The following is a 25,898-nucleotide window of genomic DNA, read 5'->3' on the forward strand; positions in this document are numbered from 1 at the left end:
CCATGCCACCCCAGTTTGAATCCAGCCATATGCAAATCAGTCTTGACCCTGTTCCTCATGGGAACAGTCCAGCCCGAACTGCCAGGCCAGGTTCTCCCTGGACCGGAAACAAGCATCCTGGGACCGGTTTCGGGGTTTTACCCCTCATCAGCCAGACTAGCTTGAATCCAGTGGCACAGTGAGCCCGGGACCCACGTCTGGGCATACCCGGCGCACTTAGGGTGGCAAAAGCAAAGCAAAACACAAACGCTGTGGGATAGCGTAACTGGATGGACGGAATGCTGAACCAATCAAACATTCACCCCCAGTCACAGATCTGGGTTTAATCCATCCATTATTTTGCTCACCATGCCACCCCAGTTTGAACCCAGCCATATGCAAATCAGTCTTGACCCTGTTCCTCATGGGAACAGTCCAGCCCGAACTGCCAGGCCAGGTTCTCCCTGGACAGGAAACAAGCATCCTGGGACCGGTTTCGGGGTTTTACCCCTCATCAGCCAGGCTAGCTTGAATCCAGTGGCACAGTGAGCCCGGGACCCACGTCTGGGCATACCCGGCGCACTTAGGGCGGCAAAAGCAAAGCAAAGCAAAACACAAATGCTGTGGGATAGCGTAACTGGATGGACGGAATGCTGAACCAATCAAACATTCACCCCCAGTCACAGATCTGGGTTTAATCCATCCATTATTTTGCTCACCAAGCCACCCCAGTTTGAACCCAGCCATATGCAAATCAGTCTTGACCCTGTTCCTCATGGGAACAGTCCAGCTCGAACTGCCAGGCCAGGTTCTCCCTGGACCGGAAACAAGCATCCTGGGACCGGTTTCAGGGTTTTACCCCTCATCAGCCAGGCTAGCTTGAATCCAGTGGCACAGTGAGCCCGGGACCCACGTCTGGGCATACCCGGCGCACTTAGGGCAACAAAAGCAAAGCAAAACACAAACGCTATGGGATAGCGTAACTGGATGGACGGAATGCTGAACCAATCAAACATTCACCCCCAGTCACAGATCTGGGTTAAATCCATCCATTATTTTGCTCACCATGCCACCCAAGTTTGAACCCAGCCATATGCAAATCAGTCTTGACCCTGTTCCTCATGGGAACAGTCCAGCCCGAACTGCCAGGGCAGGTTCTCCCTGGACCGGAAACAAGCATCCTGGGACCGGTTTCGGGGTTTTACCCCTCATCAGCCAGGCTAGCTTGAATCCAGCGGCACAGTGAGCCCGGGACCCACGTCTGGGCATACCCGGCGCACTTAGGGCGGCAAAAGCAAAGCAAAACACAAACGCTGTGGGATAGCGTAACTGGATGGATGGAATGCTGAGCCAATCAAACATTCACCCCCAGCCACAGATCTGGGTTTAATCCATCCATTATTTTGCTCACCATGCCACCCCAGTTTGAACCCAGCCATATGCAAATCAGTCTTGACCCTGTTCCTCATGGGAACAGTCCAGCCCGAACTGCCAGGCCAGGTTCTCCCTGGACTGGAAACAAGCATCCTGGGACCGGTTTCGGGGTTTTACCCCTCATCAGCCAGGCTAGCTTGAATCCAGTGGCACAGTGAGCCCGGGACCCACGTCTGGGCATACCCGGCGCACTTAGGGCGGCAAAAGCAAAGCAAAACACAAATGCTGTGGGATAGCGTAACTGGATGGACGGAATGCTGAACCAATCAAACATTCACCCCCAGTCACAGATCTGGGTTTAATCCATCCATTATTTTGCTCACCATGCCACCCCAGTTTGAACCCAGCCATATGCAAATCAGTCTTGACCCTGTTCCTCATGGGAACAGTCCAGCCCGAACGGCCAGGCCAGGTTCTCCCTGGACCGGAAACAAGCATCCTGGGACCGGTTTCGGGGTTTTACCCCTCATCAGCCAGGCTAGCTTGAATCCAGTGGCACAGTGAGCCCGGGACCCACGTCTGGGCACACTCGGCGCACTTAGGGCGGCAAAAGCAAAGCAAAACACAAACGCTGTGGGATAGCGTAACTGGATGGACGGAATGCTGAACCAATCAAACATTCACCCCCAGTCACAGATCTGGGTTTAATCCATCCATTATTTTGCTCACCATGCCACCCCAGTTTGAATCCACCCATATGCAAATCAGTCTTGACCCTGTTCCTCATGGGAACAGTCCAGCCCGCACTGCCAGGCCAGGTTCTCCCTGGACCGGAAACAAGCATCCTGGGACCGGTTTCAGGGTTTTACCCCTCATCAGCCAGGCTAGCTTGAATCCAGTGGCACAGTAAGCCCGGGACCCACGTCTGGGCATACCCGCCGCACTTAGGGCGGCAAAAGCAAAGCAAAACACAAACGCTGTGGGATAGCGTAACTGGATGGACAGAATGCTGAACCAATCAAACATTCACCCCCAGTCACAGATCTGGGTTTAATCCATCCATTATTTTGCTCACCATGCCACCCCAGTTTGAACGCAGCCATATGCAAATCAGTCTTGACCCTGTTCGTCATGGGAACAGTCCAGCCCGAACTGCAAGGCCAGGTTCTCCCTGGACCGGAAACAAGCATCCTGGGACCGGTTTCGGGGTTTTACCCCTCATCAGCCAGGCTAGCTTGAATCCAGCGGCACAGTGAGCCCGGGACCCACGTCTGGGCATACCCGGCGCACTTAGGGCGGCAAAAGCAAAGCAAAACACAAACGCTGTGGGATAGCGTAACTGGATGGATGGAATGCTGAGCCAATCAAACATTCACCCCCAGCCACAGATCTGGGTTTAATCCATCCATTATTTTGCTCACCATGCCACCCCAGTTTGAACCCAGCCATATGCAAATCAGTCTTGACCCTGTTCCTCATGGGAACAGTCCAGCCCGAACTGCCAGGCCAGGTTCTCCCTGGACTGGAAACAAGCATCCTGGGACCGGTTTCGGGGTTTTACCCCTCATCAGCCAGGCTAGCTTGAATCCAGTGGCACAGTGAGCCCGGGACCCACGTCTGGGCATACCCGGCGCACTTAGGGCGGCAAAAGCAAAGCAAAACACAAACGCTGTGGGATAGCGTAACTGGATGGACGGAATGCTGAACCAATCAAACATTCACCCCCAGTCACAGATCTGGGTTTAATCCATCCATTATTTTGCTCACCATGCCACCCCAGTTTGAACCCAGCCATATGCAAATCAGTCTTGACCCTGTTCCTCATGGGAACAGTCCAGCCCGAACTGCCAGGCCAGGTTCTCCCTGGACCGGAAACAAGCATCCTAGGACCGGTTTCGGGGTTTTACCCCTCATCAGCCAGGCTAGCTTGAATCCAGTGGCACAGTGAGCCCGGGACCCACGTCTGGGCACACTCGGCGCACTTAGGGCGGCAAAAGCAAAGCAAAACACAAACGCTGTGGGATAGCGTAACTGGATGGACGGAATGCTGAACCAATCAAACATTCACCCCCAGTCACAGATCTGGGTTTAATCCATCCATTATTTTGCTCACCATGCCACCCCAGTTTGAACCCAGCCATATGCAAATCAGTCTTGACCCTGTTCCTCATGGGAACAGTCCAGCCCGAACTGCCAGGCCAGGTTCTCCCTGGACCGGAAACAAGCATCCTGGGACCGGTTTCGTGGGTTTTACCCCTCATCAGCCAGGCTAGCTTGAATCCAGTGGCACAGTGAGCCCGGGACCCACGTCTGGGCATACCCAGCGCACTTAGGGCGGCAAAAGCAAAGCAAAACACAAACGTTGTGGGATAGCGTAACTGGATGGACGGAATGCTGAACCAATCAAACATTCACCCCCAGTCACAGATCTGGGTTTAATCCATCCATTATTTTGCTCACCATGCCACCCCAGTTTGAACCCAGCCAAATGAAAATCAGTCTTGACCCTGTTCCTCATGGGAACAATCCAGCCCGAACTGCCAGGCCAGGTTCTCCCTGAACCGGAAACAAGCATCCTGGGACCGGTTTTGGGGTTTTACCCCTCATCAGCCAGGCTAGCTTGAATCCATTGACACAGTGAGCCCGGGACCCACGTCTGGGCATACCCGGCGCACTTAGGGCAGCAAAAGCAAAGCAAAACACAAACGCTGTGGGATAGCGTAACTGGATGGATGGAATGCTGAACCAATCAAACATTCACCCCCAGTCACAGATCTGGGTTTAATCCATCCATTATTTTGCTCACCATGCCACCCCAGTTTGAATCCAGCCATATGCAAATCAGTCTTGACCCTGTTCCTCATGGGAACAGTCCAGCCCGAACTGCCAGGCCAGGTTCTCCCTGGACCGGAAACAAGCATCCTGGGACCGGTTTCGGGGTTTTACCTCTCATCAGCCAGACTAGCTTGAATCCAGTGGCACAGTGAGCCCGGGACCCACGTCTGGGCATACCCGGCGCACTTAGGGCGGCAAAAGCAAAGCAAAACACAAACGCTGTGGGTTAGCGTAACTGGATGGACGGAATGCTGAACCAATCAAACATTCACCCCCAGTCACAGATCTGGGTTTAATCCATCCATTATTTTGCTCACCATGCCACCCCAGTTTGAACCCAGCCATATGCAAATCAGTCTTGACCCTGTTCCTCATGGGAACAGTCCAGCCCGAACTGCCAGGCCAGGTTCTCCCTGGACAGGAAACAAGCATCCTGGGACCGGTTTCGGGGTTTTACCCCTCATCAGCCAGGCTAGCTTGAATCCAGTGGCACAGTGAGCCCGGGACCCACGTCTGGGCATACCCGGCGCACTTAGGGCGGCAAAAGCAAAGCAAAGCAAAACACAAACGCTGTGGGATAGCGTAACTGGATGGACGGAATGCTGAACCAATCAAACATTCACCCCCAGTCACAGATCTGGGTTTAATCCATCCATTATTTTGCTCACCAAGCCACCCCAGTTTGAACCCAGCCATATGCAAATCAGTCTTGACCCTGTTCCTCATGGGAACAGTCCAGCTCGAACTGCCAGGCCAGGTTCTCCCTGGACCGGAAACAAGCATCCTGGGACCGGTTTCGGGGTTTTACCCCTCATCAGCCAGGCTAGCTTGAATCCAGTGGCACAGTGAGCCCGGGACCCACGTCTGGGCATACCCGGCGCACTTAGGGCGGCAAAAGCAAAGCAAAACACAAACGCTGTGGGATAGTGTAACTGGATGGACGGAATGCTGAACCAATCAAACATTCACCCCCAGTCACAGATCTGGGTTTAATCCATCCATTATTTTGCTCACCATGCTACCCAAGTTTGAACCCAGCCATATGCAAATCAGTCTTGACCCTGTTCCTCATGGGAACAGTCCAGCCCGAACTGCCAGAGCAGGTTCTCCCTGGACCGGAAACAAGCATCCTGTGACCGGTTTCGGGGTTTTACCCCTCATCAGCCAGGCTAGCTTGAATCCAGTGGCACGGTGAGCCCGGGACCTACGTCTGGGCATACCCGGCGCACTTAGGGCAGCAAAAGCAAAGCAAAACACAAACGCTGTGGGATAGCGTAACTGGATGGACGGAATGCTGAACCAATGAAACATTCACCCCCAGTCACAGATCTGGGTTTAATCCATCCATTATTTTGCTCACCATGCCACCCCAGTTTGAACCCAGCCATATGCAAATCAGTCTTGACCCTGTTCCTCATGGGAACAGTCCAGCCCGAACTGCCAGGCCAGGTTCTCCCTGAACCGGAAACAAGCATCCTGGGACCGGTTTTGGGGTTTTACCCCTCATCAGCCAGGCTAGCTTGAATCCAGTGACACAGTGAGCCCGGGACCCACGTCTGGGCATACCCGGCGCACTTAGGGCTGCAAAAGCAAAGCAAAACACAAACGCTGTGGGATAGCGTAACTGGATGGACGGAATGCTGAACCAATCAAACATTCACCCCCAGTCACAGATCTGGGTTTAATCCATCCATTATTTTGCTCACCATGCCAGCCCAGTTTGAATCCACCCATATGCAAATCAGTCTTGACCCTGTTCCTCATGGGAACAGTCCAGCCCGAACTGCCAGGCCAGGTTCTCCCTGGACCGGAAACAAGCATCCTGGGACCGGTTTCAGGGTTTTACCCCTCATCAGCCAGGCTAGCTTGAATCCAGTGGCACAGTAAGCCCGGGACCCACGTCTGGGCATACCCGCCGCACTTAGGGCGGCAAAAGCAAAGCAAAACACAAACGCTGTGGGATAGCGTAACTGGATGGACAGAATGCTGAACCAATCAAACATTCACCCCCAGTCACAGATCTGGGTTTAATCCATCCATTATTTTGCTCACCATGCCACCCCAGTTTGAACGCAGCCATATGCAAATCAGTCTTGACCCTGTTCCTCATGGGAACAGTCCAGCCCGAACTGCAAGGTCAGGTTCTCCCTGGACCGGAAACAAGCATCCTGGGACCGGTTTCGGGGTTTTACCCCTCATCAGCCAGGCTAGCTTGAATCCAGCGGCACAGTGAGCCCGGGACCCACGTCTGGGCATACCCGGCGCACTTAGGGCGGCAAAAGCAAAGCAAAACACAAACGCTGTGGGATAGCGTAACTGGATGGATGGAATGCTGAGCCAATCAAACATTCACCCCCAGCCACAGATCTGGGTTTAATCCATCCATTATTTTGCTCACCATGCCACCCCAGTTTGAACCCAGCCATATGCAAATCAGTCTTGACCCTGTTCCTCATGGGAACAGTCCAGCCCGAACTGCCAGGCCAGGTTCTCCCTGGACTGGAAACAAGCATCCTGGGACCAGTTTCGGGGTTTTACCCCTCATCAGCCAGGCTAGCTTGAATCCAGTGGCACAGTGAGCCCGGGACCCACGTCTGGGCATACCCGGCGCACTTAGGGCGGCAAAAGCAAAGCAAAACACAAATGCTGTGGGATAGCGTAACTGGATGGACGGAATGCTGAACCAATCAAACATTCACCCCCAGTCACAGATCTGGGTTTAATCCATCCATTATTTTGCTCACCATGCCACCCCAGTTTGAACCCAGCCATATGCAAATCAGTCTTGACCCTGTTCCTCATGGGAACAGTCCAGCCCGAACTGCCAGGCCAGGTTCTCCCTGGACCGGAAACAAGCATCCTGGGACCGGTTTCGGGGTTTTACCCCTCATCAGCCAGGCTAGCTTGAATCCAGTGGCACAGTGAGCCCGGGACCCACGTCTGGGCATACCCGGCGCACTTAGGGCGGCAAAAGCAAAGCAAAATACAAACGCTGTGGGATAGCGTAACTGGATGGACGGAATGCTGAACCAATCAAACATTCACCCCCAGTCACAAATAGTGCCACCAATCATGATTCCCAGGTGGTCCAAGAGATCCTGCTCCCTGGTGATGAGGTCAGCCCACCGGTGCTTCAGCTGGTGGTCACTCCTCTGGCTAGCATACACACGCTGCAGGTGATGCAGCACCTTTCCCCACCGGATTCTGCGCGCCTCTTTCGGGTACCCCTGTATGACCCTGCCCCCTGCCTGGATCATGAGCGGCAAGAAATGTGTCACCAGCCAGATGAAGCCCCCCAACTCCTCTTCCCCCATCCTGCCAAGACGTGGCCTACCAGACATACTTATAGTTGAAGATAAGGAATAGGGGTAAAAGAAATAGAAAGGGGAAAAGGGTGAAAGTAGGGGTAAAAAGACAGAAATAAAGTAAACCTAAACACTAAAAGAACCCAACTATCCCCAAACTAACACTACCCACAACAGACTCCCACAAACAAGAAATACACAAGATAAATGGACAAATGTAGACAAAAAACAGTAGTACAGTATACACAAACAATATTTAATTCACAAAAGGACTTTACAGATAGCACACAGGACAAATACAGCACAAACTCTCTGGACAACACTCTCTACACAGCCACACAGTCTAGAAGGATCATAGACTGCAAAGTGAAAGTGAAAGTACACCCACTGTACATGATCTGTAAACAGGATATCCTATTACATCACTTCCTGTATAAAAAGTCCCGCCTTTTTCGAGTTATGCATCATTTTTGTTTACCAAAACTGTATTTGCGTCATTTTTTTTGACGCACAGACGTGATTATTAACCCGCATCCACATAATGATACATGGACTGTACAAATATCTGGATGCGGGCTAAATTTCACTCCTGTGTGTAAAAAAAAAATGACGCAAATACAGTTTTGGTAAACAAAAAATGACGCACACCGCTAGGGACGTCAACATTACAGTGCATTAACTGGTTTGGGCCATTTTTACTTGTTTTTTGGTTATTTTACATTTGGAACACATCAGAGATTGGCTAATTGAAGACAGTATGGTGTTGATGGTGTATGTTCACATGTGTGACATCATACTGCAGCGGAACATCATCCACTACACCCTTCACAGTATGTTCACAGTTGGCTGATGTCATAGATGATCATAAGTGTGGCCTACATATATGTGTGGCACAAATTGTGCATGTTTGTCATGAGGAGAGGATAGCAATGTGACGCACATATGTACAATACCTAAATGCCTTTGGCTCAAAGTGTGTGCTTTGACAACTAATGTGTTGGTTGACCAAGTGTGTGTGTATATCACATGAAGCATTATTGTACATATGGTTGTATGAATGTGACGTCCATGTGTCCAATCCTAAGATGCAAGTCAAATTTGGAATGAGCAAGGGCATGTGTTGGTCATACATGTAACAACACCCGTAAAGTATACTTCCAGGTTTTAGGGTCACGTAGACACCACATGTGACAGCATGCACCAGATGGATGGCAGACGCATGTTCATGTCAATGGTCCACATTTTCTACATCCTATGTCCTACAGTATTGGTAAGAGCTTCCTAGGCACTAGTTGATGAATCCCACAGTGAGTCATATACATGCATTGAGGAAGTGGGTACCATGTTGTTTGCACAGACAGACAAGGGTCAATCGCATATGTATGATGACACCACAGTTGAGGCCATAGAAGTAAGCCCCAACTATCAAGTGGTTGTGGTGGACCAGCATACAAGACAGCACGTGTCCACATATTTCCAGTGATCAATTGCACATAGGTGTCTTGTTCATGTGTGTGGTCCAATGATGATCCTGTAGATTGTTTGGGGTGTAATTTGTCACAGTTCGGACCAGGACTCATCATGAGTCAGTGGCAGCTATTCCTGTAACTACTGAGTATCCTTGGTTGATCAATGTGAGTAAAGTAGATGTGGACATGTGAACCAACATGTGGATGGTCCCACCCTGTCACTAAAGACGTGTAATGAGACAGTCAACAGGGCAACCTTGGTGTGCTGAGTGAGATAATGTCTCAATTGTCATGTTCCGGCAGGTGTCATTACAACATTTGTACACAGGTTGGCCTCTGCACTTCCCACTGCATCTGGAAACATCATAGCCTCTGTGCTGTTTATTCTCGCAGCTATTCACCACACACGGCCCATCACTATGTTGTGCGCACTGTAATGCTGTGTGTGAACTGTCATGGTTCTGACATTTGTGTATTATTCACGGACATTATCAGAGGTTGCTGGTTGTGCTGAAAGCCCCGTACCCAATCCCTGCCTATGACCCTGGGACACTGTCACACTTTGTCATTCATGCATATATGCAACCCAGACAAGGGATGGGCCATGGATTTGGCATTTCCAAGAGGATGTAACTCAAATGGTACAGTTAAAAGGCAGATGATGCTATACAATGTATTTGGGTATGCATGGAAGAAGCCCATGCGCAATGCCCCCTGATAAATGGGAGGTTTTCATACGTACTTGTGGTTCATATGTAGACACAGGGATACTTTAGTGTAACGCACAGACAGTTGCCAGTCAGGCTGACAGAATGCAAGGTGATTCAGGAGCCAGCTACTGGACAAGTTACATAATCAGTGGTCTGACTGAGACTGTTTTGAGGACAAACTAGACAGTTGACATGTCAAACTGTGTACGTCCTGTGTTTTTGAAGGTGTCAAATGAACCCAAGGGCTGTGTTACACGGCTTAATTAGTATCAATGGTTGATGGTGTATTTGACATAATGGCAACTCCTATGCTGTACCAGGCATCATCAGGGGCAGTGCTTTTTGAAATGGGTGGTGTGCATGGAGGTGATCACAGGTGTGGGCTGCATCTGTTTCTCACCAGTCCTGTAGGTGAGACTTGCATTCTAAGGGCCAACAGACATTTTCACAAGGGGAAGCAATCTACATGTGCTAACAGGGCTTTGAAACTAGAAGACAGTGTATAAATTGACATGCAGTCAGATGTAATATGACAATGGCATACCTTAGGAAAGGGTGTAGCACACTGGTTTGCTAATGTTGGTCTGTGTGTGTAGAGGAGGTATTATCAGGGTACACATCTTAGTATTCCAGGGACCTCTTCCGACAGGTGGGTTGTGACCAGGTGCATGGGTGTGTTAGGAGTTAGGAAATGGGCTGACATGTGCATGGAATGTCATGTGCGCAATGCATGTCATATGTGTGGCACTTGTGCTGTCTATGTTCTGCTTCTATGGAACTCTAGTCACAGATATTCCTTGCAAATATTGGATGCAGTTGGACTAACTGCTGTCAAGGGTCTTGTCAGACATTCCTGTTAGTGATGCCAAAGCACATTGACTGCCTCATGTATGAGGCTTGTTTTCCCCTTATTGAGTGATGGTGTCATAGTTGTGTGCCATATGCTGCGTTGGACCTTGCTTTCAACATGTATGTGTGAAATAGTTGTGGTCCTCTGCTATTGGCCTTCAAAGGAGATATGTACATGATATATGTCATTAAGAGTGTGTGTGTATGTGACCATTGTATGGTAGGCATCACATTAGCTCTGGGATGTTCTGTGTCCTACTCAGTATCTCAGCAATGCTCCATGAGGCAACACTCTTATTCTGATAAGTAGAGATGAAGGTGAGCAAAAAGGAATAGCCAGACCATGATATGGTGATTAGAATAGGTGTTTATTTAAATTAGTTAACTAAAGTGGTGAAGGTGATCATATTCAGAAGAAATTATTTACAATCTGTTGCCGCCTGCGTAAACCAGCAGCTGTGTTCTGTAGTTCCCCCTCCTGTTGCAGGCCAGCATCCTCCTCTTCCTCCTCTTCAGGCATGTGTGGCTCTGGTTCCAAGCGGGGAATGTTTCTTCTGATGCAAATGTTGTGCATTATTGAACATGTGAGGATGATCCTACAGACCATCTCAGGGGAATATAGAAGGCTACCACCAGTGATGCCGAGGCAGCGGAACCTTGACTTGAGGATGCCGAAGGTCCGCTCAACAATGCTGCGTGTCCTCCTATGGACCTCGTTGTAGGCACGCTCTGCAGCTGTACTTGGGTTGCCAAATGGTGTCATAATCCATGGCTGGATGCCATACCCCTGATCAGCTGCAAGAGAAAATGAATGGGATCATGTTGATGTAGCTGGCACTACTGAAAAGACCTTTAATGGCAGTAGTTGTCTTGTGTTGTCTGTGACTCTTTTGTGTACTAATGTGACATCCTATGCTTGTAGGCTGTATCATCTGCATTGTGTTGTTTCCTTGGCTGAACGAGTGTTTGTCTGCTAACCGTTTGTCAGCAGTATGTTTTGGGATTTGCACTACAGTGTGCCCTCCCTAGCATTGACTTGTGATACCGGTGTCCATGTGTCTTAACTGGGGGTGAAATGATAGTTCCATGCACAGTTAAAATTGAAAGTGTTGTTAACACGTTCATATCAAAGTACCCTGGACATCCCATACCTTGAAACCTATGCAATGGATTAATGTAAAGGTCATTGGGACACTTACAATTTGCAAGGTGACATTTAGGCAACCACACTCATTGACGTCTTAACATTAGGCTGTACAGTAATATCCGATGTGTGACAGGTTCAATGGTGACTTAAGAAACATTGCTAGTGATGTCAGGACCTCAGTGTGTTCCTGTTGACATGTTGCTGTTGTGGTGTTATGTGTTGTGTGTCCTAGAGGGTTGCTGTGCAATGTGTATATGAGTAGGTTTTTGTACTTACTAACAAGTAGTCCATTGCCATACCGTCCATCCTGGAAGTGTTCATTGATGGTGCAGTGACGGAAGATGTATGAGTCATGTACACTCCCAGGATATTTTGCCACGATGTTGGTGATCAATCCCTGGTGATCGACTATGGCCTGCACGTTGATGGAATGTGTGTGCTTCCTGTTGCGGTAGAGGTGTTCATTTGCAGCAGGTGGCACAAGGCGTACATGTGTGCAGTCGATTGCACCAAGGACGTGTGGGAAGCCACTGATTGCGTAGAACCCCTGTTTTGTTTCCTGCTGCTTCTGCAGTGTGTTAGGGAAGCAGATGTGGCGGGTGTCAGTCGAATGATGGCAACCAGTACTTTGGGCAAAAAGGTGGAGAATGATGGTTGTGATATTCCGCCAACCAGGGCACCAGTTGTTTGGAAAGAGCCACTTGCCAGCATGTGAAGTACGGCAAGCAGCTTTGTTTCTGTTAGGGATGGTGCGGGGTGTCACCAAAGTGGGGGCCAACTGCTGTTCAATGTTTCGCAGCAGCTGCTGAATGGCCTGCCAGTTCAACCGGTACCTCTGTATGATGTCGTGTTCCCTGAGGCCCTGAAGGGTTGTTCTTGGGCGGAATATCCTCTCCTGCCTTCTGCGCTGCCTTTGGGGTCCCTGCTGGTGTTGTTGTAGCTGCTGTTGTTGCTGCTGGGCTCTGCGTCTGCGTGCACGCTGGATTAGAATCACCGCCATGGCTCCCTGCTGCTGCTCTGCTGTTTGTTCTGTGTGTTCTGATTAAATACAGGTGTGTTTGCCCCATTTTAACGCCTGCCCTGACCCAGGCGTTAATTTTTGACGCAAATCAGGCTGTGCGTCATTTTCTGGCTCCGCCTCCCGGCCGTGCGTCATTTTTGCCCAAAAGCATAAATACGACGCACGGCCCTTTAAGCCATTTTTTGGACGGGAACGCCTACCTTGCATATAATTAACGCAAGGCGGGTTGCCGCATCCAAAAAATGACGCGCACGGCGGAATTTTGTCGTCCGCGGGCTCGGGCGTCAAAGTTTAAATATGGGGCAACGTTTGCGCTGATTGTGCGTCAAACCTTTTGACGCACAATCGGCGCAGTCGGAGTATAAATATGCCCCAGAGTTTGGTCAAATGAACCATGGAAGTTCTCAAAGAAACACGAAGACCAGTGACACAAAGGTGTTACTCCAAAACATGGCACACGTTTGGAAAATGGTGCGCAAAATACACAACAAAGATTGGGAGAGAGTACACACTCCTAAAATACCTCACACACCTTCTGGACAATGGGCTGTACTAGACAACGATTGAGGTACACCTGGCAGCCATTGTAACATACAAGTTGTCAGGAAAGGAGCTTCTTCCAAATGCTGGTGGTCAAAAGGTTCTTGAAAGGGGCAGAAAGACTGGCACCACCCACAGCAGTGGCCACACTTACATAGATCCTCAGCCTGGTTCTCATTTAGCTGATGAAGCCACCTTTTGAACCCATGCATAGTGCAGGATTCCAGTTTCTCACCTTAAAGACTGCCTTCCTGGTAGTGGTAACATCTCTGTGCAGGGTTAGCCACTGCGGCAATAACAATGCAGGAACCGTAAATCTGATTTCACAAAGATAGACTTATAATAAAAACTAAACAAATACAAGAGCAACCCAGAATGTCCACGTGAACCTGGGTTTAAATATCACAAAAAACATACAACGTGAAACTCATTTTCAATCAATTTAAATATTAAAGCAGAAAAATCTTGCTACTGGTTAACTCATACAAAAAATCATTTTAAATGAAGACGAAAATCATCTGTCTAGAATCTTTCAAAAAAAGCTCCACTGAATCCAGTACCAACACATATGTGAAAAATGTGTTTTTAATGTTTTGGAAGGTGCATCAGCACATAATGGTGAATCATTTTTATAATCATACTTTAGGGGAAACAAACAAGGATTGATAGTTTAAAAAAAGTGATGCCCATGTGAGAAAAGAGACAGCACACCATAAAGCAATAAGGAAATCACTTATAGTTGTGTGATCTTTGGTGTATCTCACAAAAACAGCCTCTTATTAAGTTATAAAGTATGATTGTCAATACATTGATTGATCATTCAAAACATAATCGAAGAGGTCTTATCTGATTAACATGTTGACAGCATTTGGACCCTCATGCTAGATACTAGGGTATCATCAGGACAAAAATGACCTGGGGAAATGTCAAGGAAAAGACCATCAGTAAGGAGTGTGCTGTGAAAAGTTGGAATTATTAAAGCCTCATCTGGATGTCAAATATTGGTATGTGGATGAAAAGGAGGCTCAATTCAGTGAATAAGCTTATATTAAAATTAGTATTTGTGGGAGCAAATTATGTTAAGGCATAACACACCACTATCTGACCCAGAATGGTGCCTTTGTCACCTAAAAAAAGAAAATAAATGAATGACAGCTTGAGGGGAGAGAAGAATCTTTTTTTACCTTAATGTAGGCGCTGGATAGACAGCATCTTCCCACAGTGGGGAATGCTGTATTTTCCTAATTCTGAGGTCTGGACACAAGAGAAAGTCAGACCTGACTCTCCTACTATAAAAAGCTTCTGGAGACAAAGCCTGACTTTGGCGCTACCCTGAGGGCAAAAGGCAATTAGAAACAGCTGTGGGCAAGTCAAAGAGAAAGATATTATACTTTGGGCTTGTTTGGATCAGGTAATATAAACAATAATTATGAGAAAGTTGAATGTGATTTGGAAAAAGTAATCTATTAAAAACAAATTCTGGGCGGAAATAAAAAATGAGAAAATAAAGTAGGTCAAATGGAGAATCGATCCTAGTACCTCAGCCTTAATAGGTAATGGAATTGCCACACAGTCACATGGAAAGTGATCAGAGTGGCTTCCCAAAGTAAGGGGTAAATAAATACTTAGTGGAAATAAAAAGGAGAAAATAGGTCGAATGGAGAATCGAACTTGGGCCCATATTTATACTTTTTGACGCAAACCTGCGCTAGCGCAGATTTGGGTCAAAAAGTTTACCGCGGGCTACTGCCATTCCAACGTGCCAGCCGGGCGCCTTATTTATAGAATGGCGGTGGCCGGTGCTGCAGCCTGGTTAGCGTCAAAATAAATTACGCTAACCGGGCAGCAGAGGTGTAGGGAACACTGGGGGTTGTGCGTCAAAGAATGGTGCAAGTCAAGTTAGAGTCAAAAATATTGACTCTGACCTGACTAGCGTCATTTTTTGACACACAACCCCCATGGAAATGACTCCTGTTTTAGCAAAGCCCAAGTTAGGCCCCCCATGCCACTTCTACGTAAATTAAATAATACTTACCTCTACTTACCGTAGATGGGTCCCCCCCATCCATGGGTGTCCCCCAGGGGTGGGCGAGGGTTGCAGGGGGTGTCCCTGGGGGCAGGGAAGGGCACCTGTGGACTGCTTCCATGGTCAGAGACCATGGAAATGAGCCCACAGGTCCCTAAATGCCTGCCCTGACCCAGGTGTTAAAAAATTACTCTAAACCGGTTTAGGGTCATTTTTTAAGGCCCTCCCCCGCGCCATTTTTGCACGGGAGTATAAATAAGGTGCGAAGGCCTTAGAGTAATTTTTTGTCCTGGAACGCCTACCTTGCATTTCATTAACGCAAGGTAGGATTCCACGGTAAAAAAATGACTCTCACTCCATAATTCTGACGGATACAACTACCTGTGGATTCCTCACCTAAAGAATTTCCACGCGCGCCAGCATTCGACGGAAATTTTCTTCTAGCTCTGCACATCGATGATGACGTCACAATCGCCCGACTCCCACACAACGCCGTATGATGTCATCCAGGCAATAAGAGGTCCTCGTCGACGTGCAGACGTCAGTTCCCTTTTAACCCCTGTAGGGAGTGCAGAGGCCGAATGTCGGTCATAGACCCACACGAGAATTGTTTGTGGTGTCTGAGCTCTGACCATGAGGTTGAAGCGTGCGGTTTATGTCAGCACATAAATCCATAGGTTCTCAAGGAGGGGGAGGCCAAGTTGTTCTTGGCAAGGTCTAAGAAGAAGGAGAGACATCATCGTCGTGAGTCTTCTTCCAAGTCATTGAAATCTCACAGGCGACATCGGGACTCCCGATGCCGGCATGATTCACGACGCTGGTCAAGTAAGGACCGTTCCTGCTTGAGGTCGCCGTCGGCTCGACGTTGAACGACTTGGGAAGTTAGTCCGACTGTGACACCTCCGCCTCGGACGACTCGTACTTCTCCGACGTCTCCGCTGTCGGTCTTCGAAGTCGATCCTCACCAGGAGCCGGTGGTCTCTCCGGCGCAGACGGAGATGCCCGTGCCGATGCCGGCTTCGCCTCAAGCACCAGCTCTGCAAGAAAATCCGGCGTTCCCGGCTCCAGGCACAGACCTTGCCGCAGTTCTTAGTGCGATGTTCAACATCTTTGCCACCATGGCTCCGGGAGGTGGTCGTTCGGGACCTTCAGGTCCATTGGCCTATGACATGGGTGTTCCAGCTTCATACAGACCGACGCCCTTCATGCCTTTCCTTCCTTCGGGAAGTGCTGGTTCGGCGTCAGTACCAATGGCGTCGCCTAGAAGACCTGTGACGCCGACGACATCTACTGCCCTGGCACCGATGAGTTCGCCGCAGCTTTCATCTACTCTGAAGAAGCCTACGGCGCTGATGGATCCGGCATCGGATGAATCCGATGATCGATGCTGTCCGCGGTCTTCGGCGTCAGTAGACGCTTTATTGACGACAAGGATTGAATCCAGGCTCCGCTCCAGGAGGTTGGCTCTGAGGCTGCTAGAGGTGAGATTGTGAGATTGTGAGATTGTGGAGCCCCTGGGAGACCTGCAGGGCTTGGACACGTCTAGTGGTTTGGACACTTCCCCAGAGTGGGACTTGGCATCTCCGGGGGAGTACACTGAAGAGGCTGCCTCTTTCCATTCGGTGGTCAGGAAGGCGGCAGATTTTCTTGACCTTCCTTTTCCAGCTGCGGATGTTAAGACAAACATTCTTACGGAGGTTTTGCATCCTTCTTCAGCTGTGGCAGAGCCGCTTCTTCCGTTTAATGAAGCGCTCATTGACCCAATAATGGAGGTGTGGAAGAAGCCTGTGACTTCGACGGCAGTAAACAGGTCTGTTGCGAGGAGGTATCGGGTGGCTCCTGGAGATCCAGCGTTCTTGCCCAGACACCCAACTCCGGAGAGTTTGGTAGTTCAGGCTTCATGCTCCTCATGCTCCTCACGCTCTGCTCCGGGATCTTTTCCAGGGGTTCCTGCGGACAGGGAGTCCAAGAGAATGGACCAATCTGCTAAGAAGGTGTTCTCTTCATGTAGCATGGCCCTCAAGACAACGAATGCTACCTGTATCCTGGGAAGGTAAATTTATGCTCTCATGGACGAGGCCAAGACACACTCTGCATTGCCTCAGGAGGTGCTTAATCTTTTGGCGGATGCTCAGGCAGCGGCGACCCAGGTTATCCATTCTGGGCTTGACACATCGGACTCTGTGGCCAGGGCTATGGGCACGTCCATAGCGACAAGACGGCATGCCTGGCTACGGTCTTCAGGATTCTCTCCTGATGTGCAGACAACCCTACTCGATCTGCCCTTTGATGGGGATAAACTATTTGGGGCAAAAGCTGACTCTGCCTTGGAGCGGTTCAAGGAGAGTAGGGCCACGGCAAGATCCTTGGGCTTGCAAGCATCCACCTCCACTTCCTTGAGATCGTTTAGGGGGTTTGGGCGTGGCTCTTCCTTTCGAGGGAGATTCCAGGCAGCAGGACAGCAATCTTCGACAGCTCACCCTTATAGATCATTCAGGGGCAAGGGTAGAGTTAGTACTAGAGGGGCCACCCAGCAACACTCTTCCTCTTCCTCCAGATGGGTGCAGCAGGGAAAGCACCCTTAGTCCTCCATCACTCCCTTTGCATGCATCTCCTGTAGGGGGGAGACTGTCTCAGTTTCTTCACATGTGGGAGTCAATTACATCGGACTCCTGGGTCACCGATATTGTGGGGAAAGGTTATACTCTTCCCTTTCGGGAGTTTCCCCATCCCATCCCTCCCCGCCCATCCTTCAGTTCGGAAGGCCATCTTCTTTTACTACAACAGGAAGTGCTAATCCTTTTGTCGAAAGGTGCAGTAGAGTTGGTTCCAGAGCAGGAGAGGGGTCAGGGCTGTTATTCAAGATATTTCCTGGTCCCCAAAAAGGATGGTCGGTTGAGGCCAATCCTGGACCTGAGGATTTTGAATTGGTTCCTCAAGCAGGAGAAGTTCAAAATGCTGACCCTAGCACAGGTTCTTTTGGTGTTGAACGAAGGAGATTGGAGGGTGTCTGTCGACTTGCAGGGTGCTTACTTTCATATCCCGATCCTCAAGTCGCACAGGAAGTATCTCCGGTTTGTGTTGGGGTCGCAACACAATCAGTTTGCGGTCCTTCCGTTTGGTCTTACTTCGGCACCTCGAGTCTTCACGAAGGTGATGGCGGTGGTTGCAGCAGAGCTCAGAAGAAGGGGGGTAGCAGTATTCGCTTATCTGGATGATTGGTTGATCAAAGCCAAGTCTCCCGAGCTCCTGCGGCGTCACCTGCAGGCGACAACTCAGTTGTTCGATCTGGGCTTTTCGGTGAAAGTGCGCAAATATCACCTGGAGCCCTCTCAGCGCCTCCTGTTCATAGGGGCAGTACTGGACACAACATTGAATCGGGCCTTTCCTCCGCCGCAGCGGATTCAGGACATTCAGGTGTTGATTCCAATGTTCCAGAATGGAGCGGTCGTTCCATTCCTCAAGGTCCTTCGTCTGCTCGGTCTGTTAGCTTCTTGCATTCTGCTGGTCACTCATGCACGCTGGCACATGAGGGCTCTTCAGTGGTGCCTCCGCAGGCAGTGGTTTCAACACAAAGGAGATCTCGAGGAATCGATAAAGATCTCCAGAGATGCCTCAGCGGATCTTCAATGGTGGGCTGCGGACGGCAACCTTTCTCAAGGAAAACCGTTCTCGCTGCCACCTCCGGTGGCCACAGTGATAATGGATGCCTCCACTCTAGGGTGGGGGGCTCATCTGGGGGACCTGGAGGTCAAAGGTCATTAGTCTCCAGTGGAACAGAGGTTTCACATCAATCTGTTGGAATTGCTGGCGATACGTCTGGCTCTCAAGGCCTTCCTTCCTTCCTTTCGCTGTTGGTCGGTTCAAGTCCTAACAGACAAAACTACCGCAATGTGGTATATAAACAAGCAGGGAGGAGTGGGGTCGTATCTTCTCTGCAGAGAAGCTCTACGGCTCTGGTGCTGGGTTCAGGACCATTGATTTGCTTGGTAGCAAACCATTTGGCCGGAGTTCTGAACGTGTGTGCGGACGGTCTCAGTCGGCTCATCTTGGCCGATCACGAGTGGTGTCTTCATCCAGACCTGGTCCTTTACATCTTCCAGGTGTGAGGGTAGCCACAGATAGACCTGTTTGCCACTCGGGAGAACGCGCACTGCCTGTCGTTCTGCAGCCTCCAGTATCCGGTGTAAGGAGCTTTGGGAGGCGTGTTTCAGATGTCCTGGAAGGGTCAGTTGCTTTACGCGTTTCCCCCATACCCTACGGCGCTGATGGATCCGGCATCGGATGAATCCGATGATCGATACTGTCCGAGGTCTTTGGCGTCGGCAGACGCTCTATCGACGACAAGGATTGAATCCAGGCTCCGCTCCAGGAGGTTGGCTCTGAGGCTGCTAGAGGAGCAAGAGCATGAGAAGCAGCTCTTGGAAGAGGGTGAGATTGTGGAGCCCCTGGGAGACCTGCAGGGCTTGGACACGTCTAGTGGTTTGGACACTTCCCCGGAGTGGGACTTGGCATCTCCGGGGGAGTACACTGAAGAGGCTGCCTCTTTCCATTCGGTGGTCAGGAAGGCGGCAGATTTTCTTGACCTTCCTTTTCCAGCTGCGGATGTTAAGACAAACATTCTTACGGAGGTTTTGCATCCTTCTTCAGCTGTGGCAGAGCCGCTTCTTCCGTTTAATGAAGCGCTCATTGACCCAATAATGGAGGTGTGGAAGAAGCCTGTGACTTCGACGGCAGTAAACAGGTCTGTTGCGAGGAGGTATCGGGTGGCTCCTGGAGATCCAGCGTTCTTGCCCAGACACCCGACTCCGGAGAGTTTCGTAGTGCAGGCTTCATGCTCCTCATGCTCCTCACGCTCTGCTCCGGGATCTTTTCCAGGGGTTCCTGCGAACAGGGAGTCCAAGAGAATGGACCAATCTGCTAAGAAGGCGTTCTCTTCATGTAGCATGGCCCTCAAGACAACGAATGCTACCTGTATCCTGGGAAGGTAAATTTATGCTCTCATGGACGAGGCCAAGACACACTCTGCATTGCCTCAGGAGGTGCTTAATCTTTTGGCGGATGCTCAGACAGCGGCGACCCAGGTTATCCATTCTGGGCTTGACACATCGGACTCTGTGGCCAGGGCTATGGGCACGTCCATAGCGACAAGACGGCATGCCTGGCTATGGTCTTCAGGATTCTCTCCTGATGTGCAGACAACCCTACTCGATCTGCCCTTTGATGGGGATAAACTATTTGGGGCAAAAGCTGACTCTGCCTTGGAGCGGTTCAAGGAGAGTAGGGCCACGGCAAGATCCTTGGGCTTGCAAGCATCCACCTCCACTTCCTTGAGATCGTTTAGGGGGTTTGGGCGTGGCGCTTCCTTTCGAGGGAGATTCCAGGCAGCAGGACAGCAACCTTCGACAGCTCACCCTTATAGATAATTCAGGGGCAAGGGTAGAGTTAGTACTAGAGGGGCCACCCAGCAGCACTCTTCCTCTTCCTCCAGATGGGTGCAGCAGGGAAAGCACCCTTAGTCCTCCATCACTCCCATTGCATGCATCTCCTGTAGGGGGGAGACTGTCTCAGTTTCTTCACATGTGGGAGTCAATTACATCGGACTCCTGGGTCACCGATATTGTGGGGAAAGGTTATACTCTTCCCTTTCGGGAGTTTCCCCATCCCATCCCTCCCCGCCCATCCTTCAGTTCGGAAGGCCATCTTCTTTTACTACAACAGGAAGTGCTAATCCTTTTGTCGAAAGGTGCAGTAGAGTTGGTTCCAGAGCAGGAGAGGGTCAGGGCTGTTGTTCAAGATATTTCCTGGTCCCCAAAAAGGATGGTCGGTTGAGGCCAATCCTGGACCTGAGGATTTTGAATTGGTTCCTCAAGCAGGAGAAGTTCAAAATGCTGACCCTAGCACAGGTTCTTTTGGTGTTGAACGAAGGAGATTGGAGGGTGTCTGTCGACTTGCAGGGTGCTTACTTTCATATCCCGATCCTCAAGTCGCACAGGAAGTATCTCCGGTTTGTGGTGGGGTCGCAACACTATCAGTTTGCGGTCCTTCCGTTTGGACTTACTTCGGCACCTCGAGTCTTCACGAAGGTGATGGCGGTGGTTGCAGCAGAGCTCAGAAGAAGGGGGGTAGCAGTATTCGCTTATCTGGATGATTGGTTGATCAAAGCCAAGTCTCCGGAGCTCCTGCGGCGTCACCTGCAGTCGACAACTCAGTTGTTCGATCTGGGCTTTTCGGTGAAAGTGCCCAAATATCACCTGGAGCCCTCTCAGCGCCTCCTGTTCATAGGGGCAGTACTGGACACAACATTGAATCGGGCCTTTCCTCCGCCGCAGCGGATTCAGGACATTCAGGTGTTGATTCCAATGTTCCAGAATGGAGCGGTCGTTCCATTCCTCAAGGTCCTTCGTCTGCTCGGTCTGTTAGCTTCTTGCATTCTGCTGGTCACTCATGCACGCTGGCACATGAGGGCTCTTCAGTGGTGCCTCCGCAGGCAGTGGTTTCAACACAAAGGAGATCTCGAGGAATCGATAAAGATCTCCAGAGATGCTGCAGCGGATCTTCAATGGTGGGCTGCGGACGGCAACCTTTCTCAATGAAAGCCGTTCTCGCTGCCACCTCCGGTGGCCACAGTGATAATGGATGCCTCCACTCTAGGGTGGGGGGCTCATCTGGGGGACCTGGAGGTCAAAGGTCATTAGTCTCCAGTGGAACAGAGGTTTCACATCAATCTGTTGGAATTGCTGGCGATATGTCTGGCTCTCAAGGCCTTCCTTCCTTCCTTTCGCTGTTGGTCGGTTCAAGTCCTAACAGACAAAACTACCGCAATGTGGTATATAAACAAGCAGGGAGGAGTGGGGTCGTATCTTCTCTGCAGAGAAGCTCTACGGCTCTGGTGCTGGGTTCAGGACCATTGATTTGCTTGGTAGCAAACCATTTGGCCGGAGTTCTGAACGTGCGTGCGGACGGTCTCAGTCGGCTCATCTTGACCGATCACGAGTGGCGTCTTCATCCAGACCTGGCCCTTTACATTTTCCAGGTGTGAGGGTATCCACAGATAGACCTGTTTGCCACTCGGGAGAACGCGCACTGCCCGTCGTTCTGCAGCCTCCAGTATCCGGTGTAAGGAGCTTTGGGAGGCGTGTTTCAGATGTCCTGGAAGGGTCAGTTACTTTACGCGTTTCCCCCATACCCTTACGTATTCAGACCTCCTCCAACCCTCTCTGTGCCCTCTGCTCCGTCTCCCTTACAGGCCAGACCTCCTCTCTCCTCTCGCAGTCGCAGGGGCAGGTTCTACACCCCCACCTCCAGAGCCTGCACCTACATGCCTGGAGATTTAACGGGGCAAATCTGAGTACTTTTTCTCTCCCACCTGAGGTGGTGGAAGTTATATTATCGGCCAGGCGACACTCCACCAAATCTATCTATGCAAGCAGGTGGGCTAAATTTGTCATTTGGTGTGGAGAGAATCATATTGATCCTTTGCGTGCCCACTTATCTGTCATCCTGTTGTTTGTGTTATCCGTGGCACAGAGGGGTTGTGCAGTTGCCACTGTTAAGGGTTATTTATCCACGCTGTCGGCCTTTCTGTGCCTTCCAGACCAACCCTCCTTATTTTAAGTCCCCAAATGTTTTGAGGTTCATTAAGGGTCTCACTAACAAGTTTCCGCCCACTCCATTTGTTATGCCACAGTGGGATTTGAACTTAGTGTTGGCCTTTCTTATGGGTTCACTGTTTGAACCGATGCATTCTTGTCCCTTGAGGATTTTAGTTTCAAAAACTGTTTTTCTAGTTGCCATTACATCTGCTTGAAGAGTGAGTGAGCTCCAGGCTCTTAGGCCCATATTTATACTTTTTGACGCAAAACTGCGCCAACGCAGTTTTGCGTCAAAAAAATTAGCGCCGGCTAACGCCATTCTGAAGCGCCATGCGGGCGCCGTATTTATTGAATGACGTTAGCCGGCGTTAGCCGCCGGCGCTGTCTGGTGTGCGTTAAAAAAAACGACGTACACCAGGCAGCGCCGGCGTAGGGGGAAAATGGCGTATGGGCGTCCAGAAATGGTGCAAGTCAGGCTGAGGCAAAAAAATCGCCACAACCCGATTTGCGCCATTTTTTTACGACGCCCATCCCCCATTGAAATGACTCCTGTCTTAGCAAAGACAGGAGTCATGCCCCCTTGCCCAATGGCCAGGGGACTTCTGTCCCCTGGGCATGGTCATTGGGCATAGTGGCATGTAGGGGGGCACAGATCAGGCCCCCCTATGCCACAAAAAAAAAAAAAATACTTACCTGGACTTACCTTAATGTCCCTGGGGTGGGTCCCTCCATCCTTGGGTGTCCTCCTGGGGTGGGCAAGGGTGGCAGGGGGTGTCCCTGGGGGCAGGGGAGGGCACCTCTGGGCTCATTCTGAGCCCACAGGTCCCTTAACGCCTGCCCTGACCCAGGCGCTAAAATCCGGCGCTAATGCAGGTTTTTTAGACCCGCCCACTCCCGGGCGTCATTTTTGCCCGGGAGTATAAATACGACGCATATGCATCGCAGTCATTTTTTAAGACGGGAACGCCTACCTTGCATATCATTAACGCAAGGAAGGTGTTCACGCAAAAAAATGACGCTAACTCCATGAACTTTGGCGCTAGACGCGTCTAACGCCAAAGTATAAATATGGAGTTAGTTTTGTGTCGAATTTGCGTCAAAAAAACGACGCAAATTCGGCGCAAACGGAGTATAAAATATGCCCCTTAGTGTGGAACCCCCATATACTTCCTTTTACAGGGACAAGGTGGTGTTAAGGACCAAGGCGGCTTTCTTACCGAAGATTGTTACACCCTTTCATTTAGGACAGTCCATCACTCTTTCTTCCTTCTATCCTCCACCTCATCCATCAAAGGAGGAAGAGAGGCTTCACCGACTTGACCCAAGGTGAGCGTTGAGCTTCTTCGTTGACAGGACAAGGAAGTTCAGACAGGACGACCAGCTCTTCGTCGGTTACGTGGGGAAGAGGAGAGGCAAAGCTGTCCACAAGAGAACGCTTTCCAGGTGGGTCACTCTTTGCATCAAATTGTGTTATTCTTCAGCAAAGAAGGAACCTCCTGTGGGGCTATGAGCCCATTCCACCAGGGCTAAGGCGGTTTCAACGGCCTTAGCTAGAGGTGTTCCTGTGGTTGACATCTGCAAGGTGGCAACTTGGGCATCCCTCCACACATTTGCCAAGCATTATTGCTTGGATTTTTGCATGCTCAGTGCTGCTGGATTTCTTGGTTTGACCATTCAGGCACCCACCACCGAGTGCAGTACTGTTTTGGGACTCTATTCTTTAGGTGAGGAATCCACAGGTAGTTGTATCCATCAGAAGAACAAGTTACTTACCTTTGGTAATGCCTTTTCTGGTGGATACACTAGCTACCTGTGGATTCCTCACGGTCCCACCGCCTCCCCGTTGCCTGGCTGGTCTTACCAAGATTTCCTTGGGTGAGCACCTGTATGTTGTACATCTGTATATACTGATGCAATGATTTATATATGTGTATATATTTGTTTATGTATATATATATTTAAAAAAAAAGAAAAAAAGACGTGTATATATGTATATATTTATATGTTCTAGATGGATTTATGCATATATTTCGTATATTAGGATTGTATGCAGTGGGTTGTTTATTTCTATTGGCTATGTTTCATATTAGTGGAAATAAATGTTGGTATATAAGATTGATTGATGTGTTTATATCACATCTGTAGTGTCAATGTTCTCCTGTTCGCCTCAAAGGCACGTAACAAATGGTGATAACTGACGTCTGCATGTCGACGAGGACCTCTTATGGCCTGGATGACGTCATACAGCGTCGCGTGGGAGTCGGGCAATTGTGACGTCATCGTCGACGTGCAGAGCTAGAAGAAAATTTCTGTTGAATGCTGGCGCGTGGGGAAATTCTTTAGGTGAGGAATCCACAGGTAGCTAGTGTATCCACCAGAAAAGGCATTACCGAAGGTAAATAACTTGTTAATTTGGCGCTAGACGGGTCTAGTGCCAAAGTATAAATATGGAGTTAGGTTTGCGCCGGATCGGCGTAAAAAAATTATGCAAATCCGGCGCAAACAGAGTATAAATATGCCCCCTAGTACCTCAGCCTTGATAGGTAATGGAATTGTCACAGAGCCATCCGGAAGGTGATCAGAGCAGCTTTCCATATTAAGGGGTAGTAAATGTCATATAGCCGAATGGGCCGCTAATACCATTAATTTGGGAGAATTAAGGATATCTACGGAATCCAGGAACTGCAAGTGAATTCTGTTGAATTTGAATACTTTGTGGGAGAAAGAATTAATAATAACAAAATATGTATTAAAAATACAAAATAAATAAAAAGGGAAGTGTTGGGTCGAAATAGGGATCGAACCTAGCTCCTCGGCAGGTAATTGAAGTTTCACACAGCCACCAAAAGGCGATCAAAACAGCTTCCCAATAAATGAGAAAAATCAGAAATGTGAAGGAGTTGCTTTACAACTGATTCCGGAGAATTACAAACATCGTTGGGGTGGATATTATTCACTCAGCCAATATGATGTGTATTTGTGGGATAGTGATTTTGTAGCTGTGTTCACTCAGCCAATATGAATGTAACAGAGTGTCTGTGAAGTGCT

The sequence above is a fragment of the Pleurodeles waltl genome, chromosome 2_2 (assembly GCF_031143425.1).
Source record: "Pleurodeles waltl isolate 20211129_DDA chromosome 2_2, aPleWal1.hap1.20221129, whole genome shotgun sequence".
Taxonomy (NCBI): domain Eukaryota; kingdom Metazoa; phylum Chordata; class Amphibia; order Caudata; family Salamandridae; genus Pleurodeles; species Pleurodeles waltl.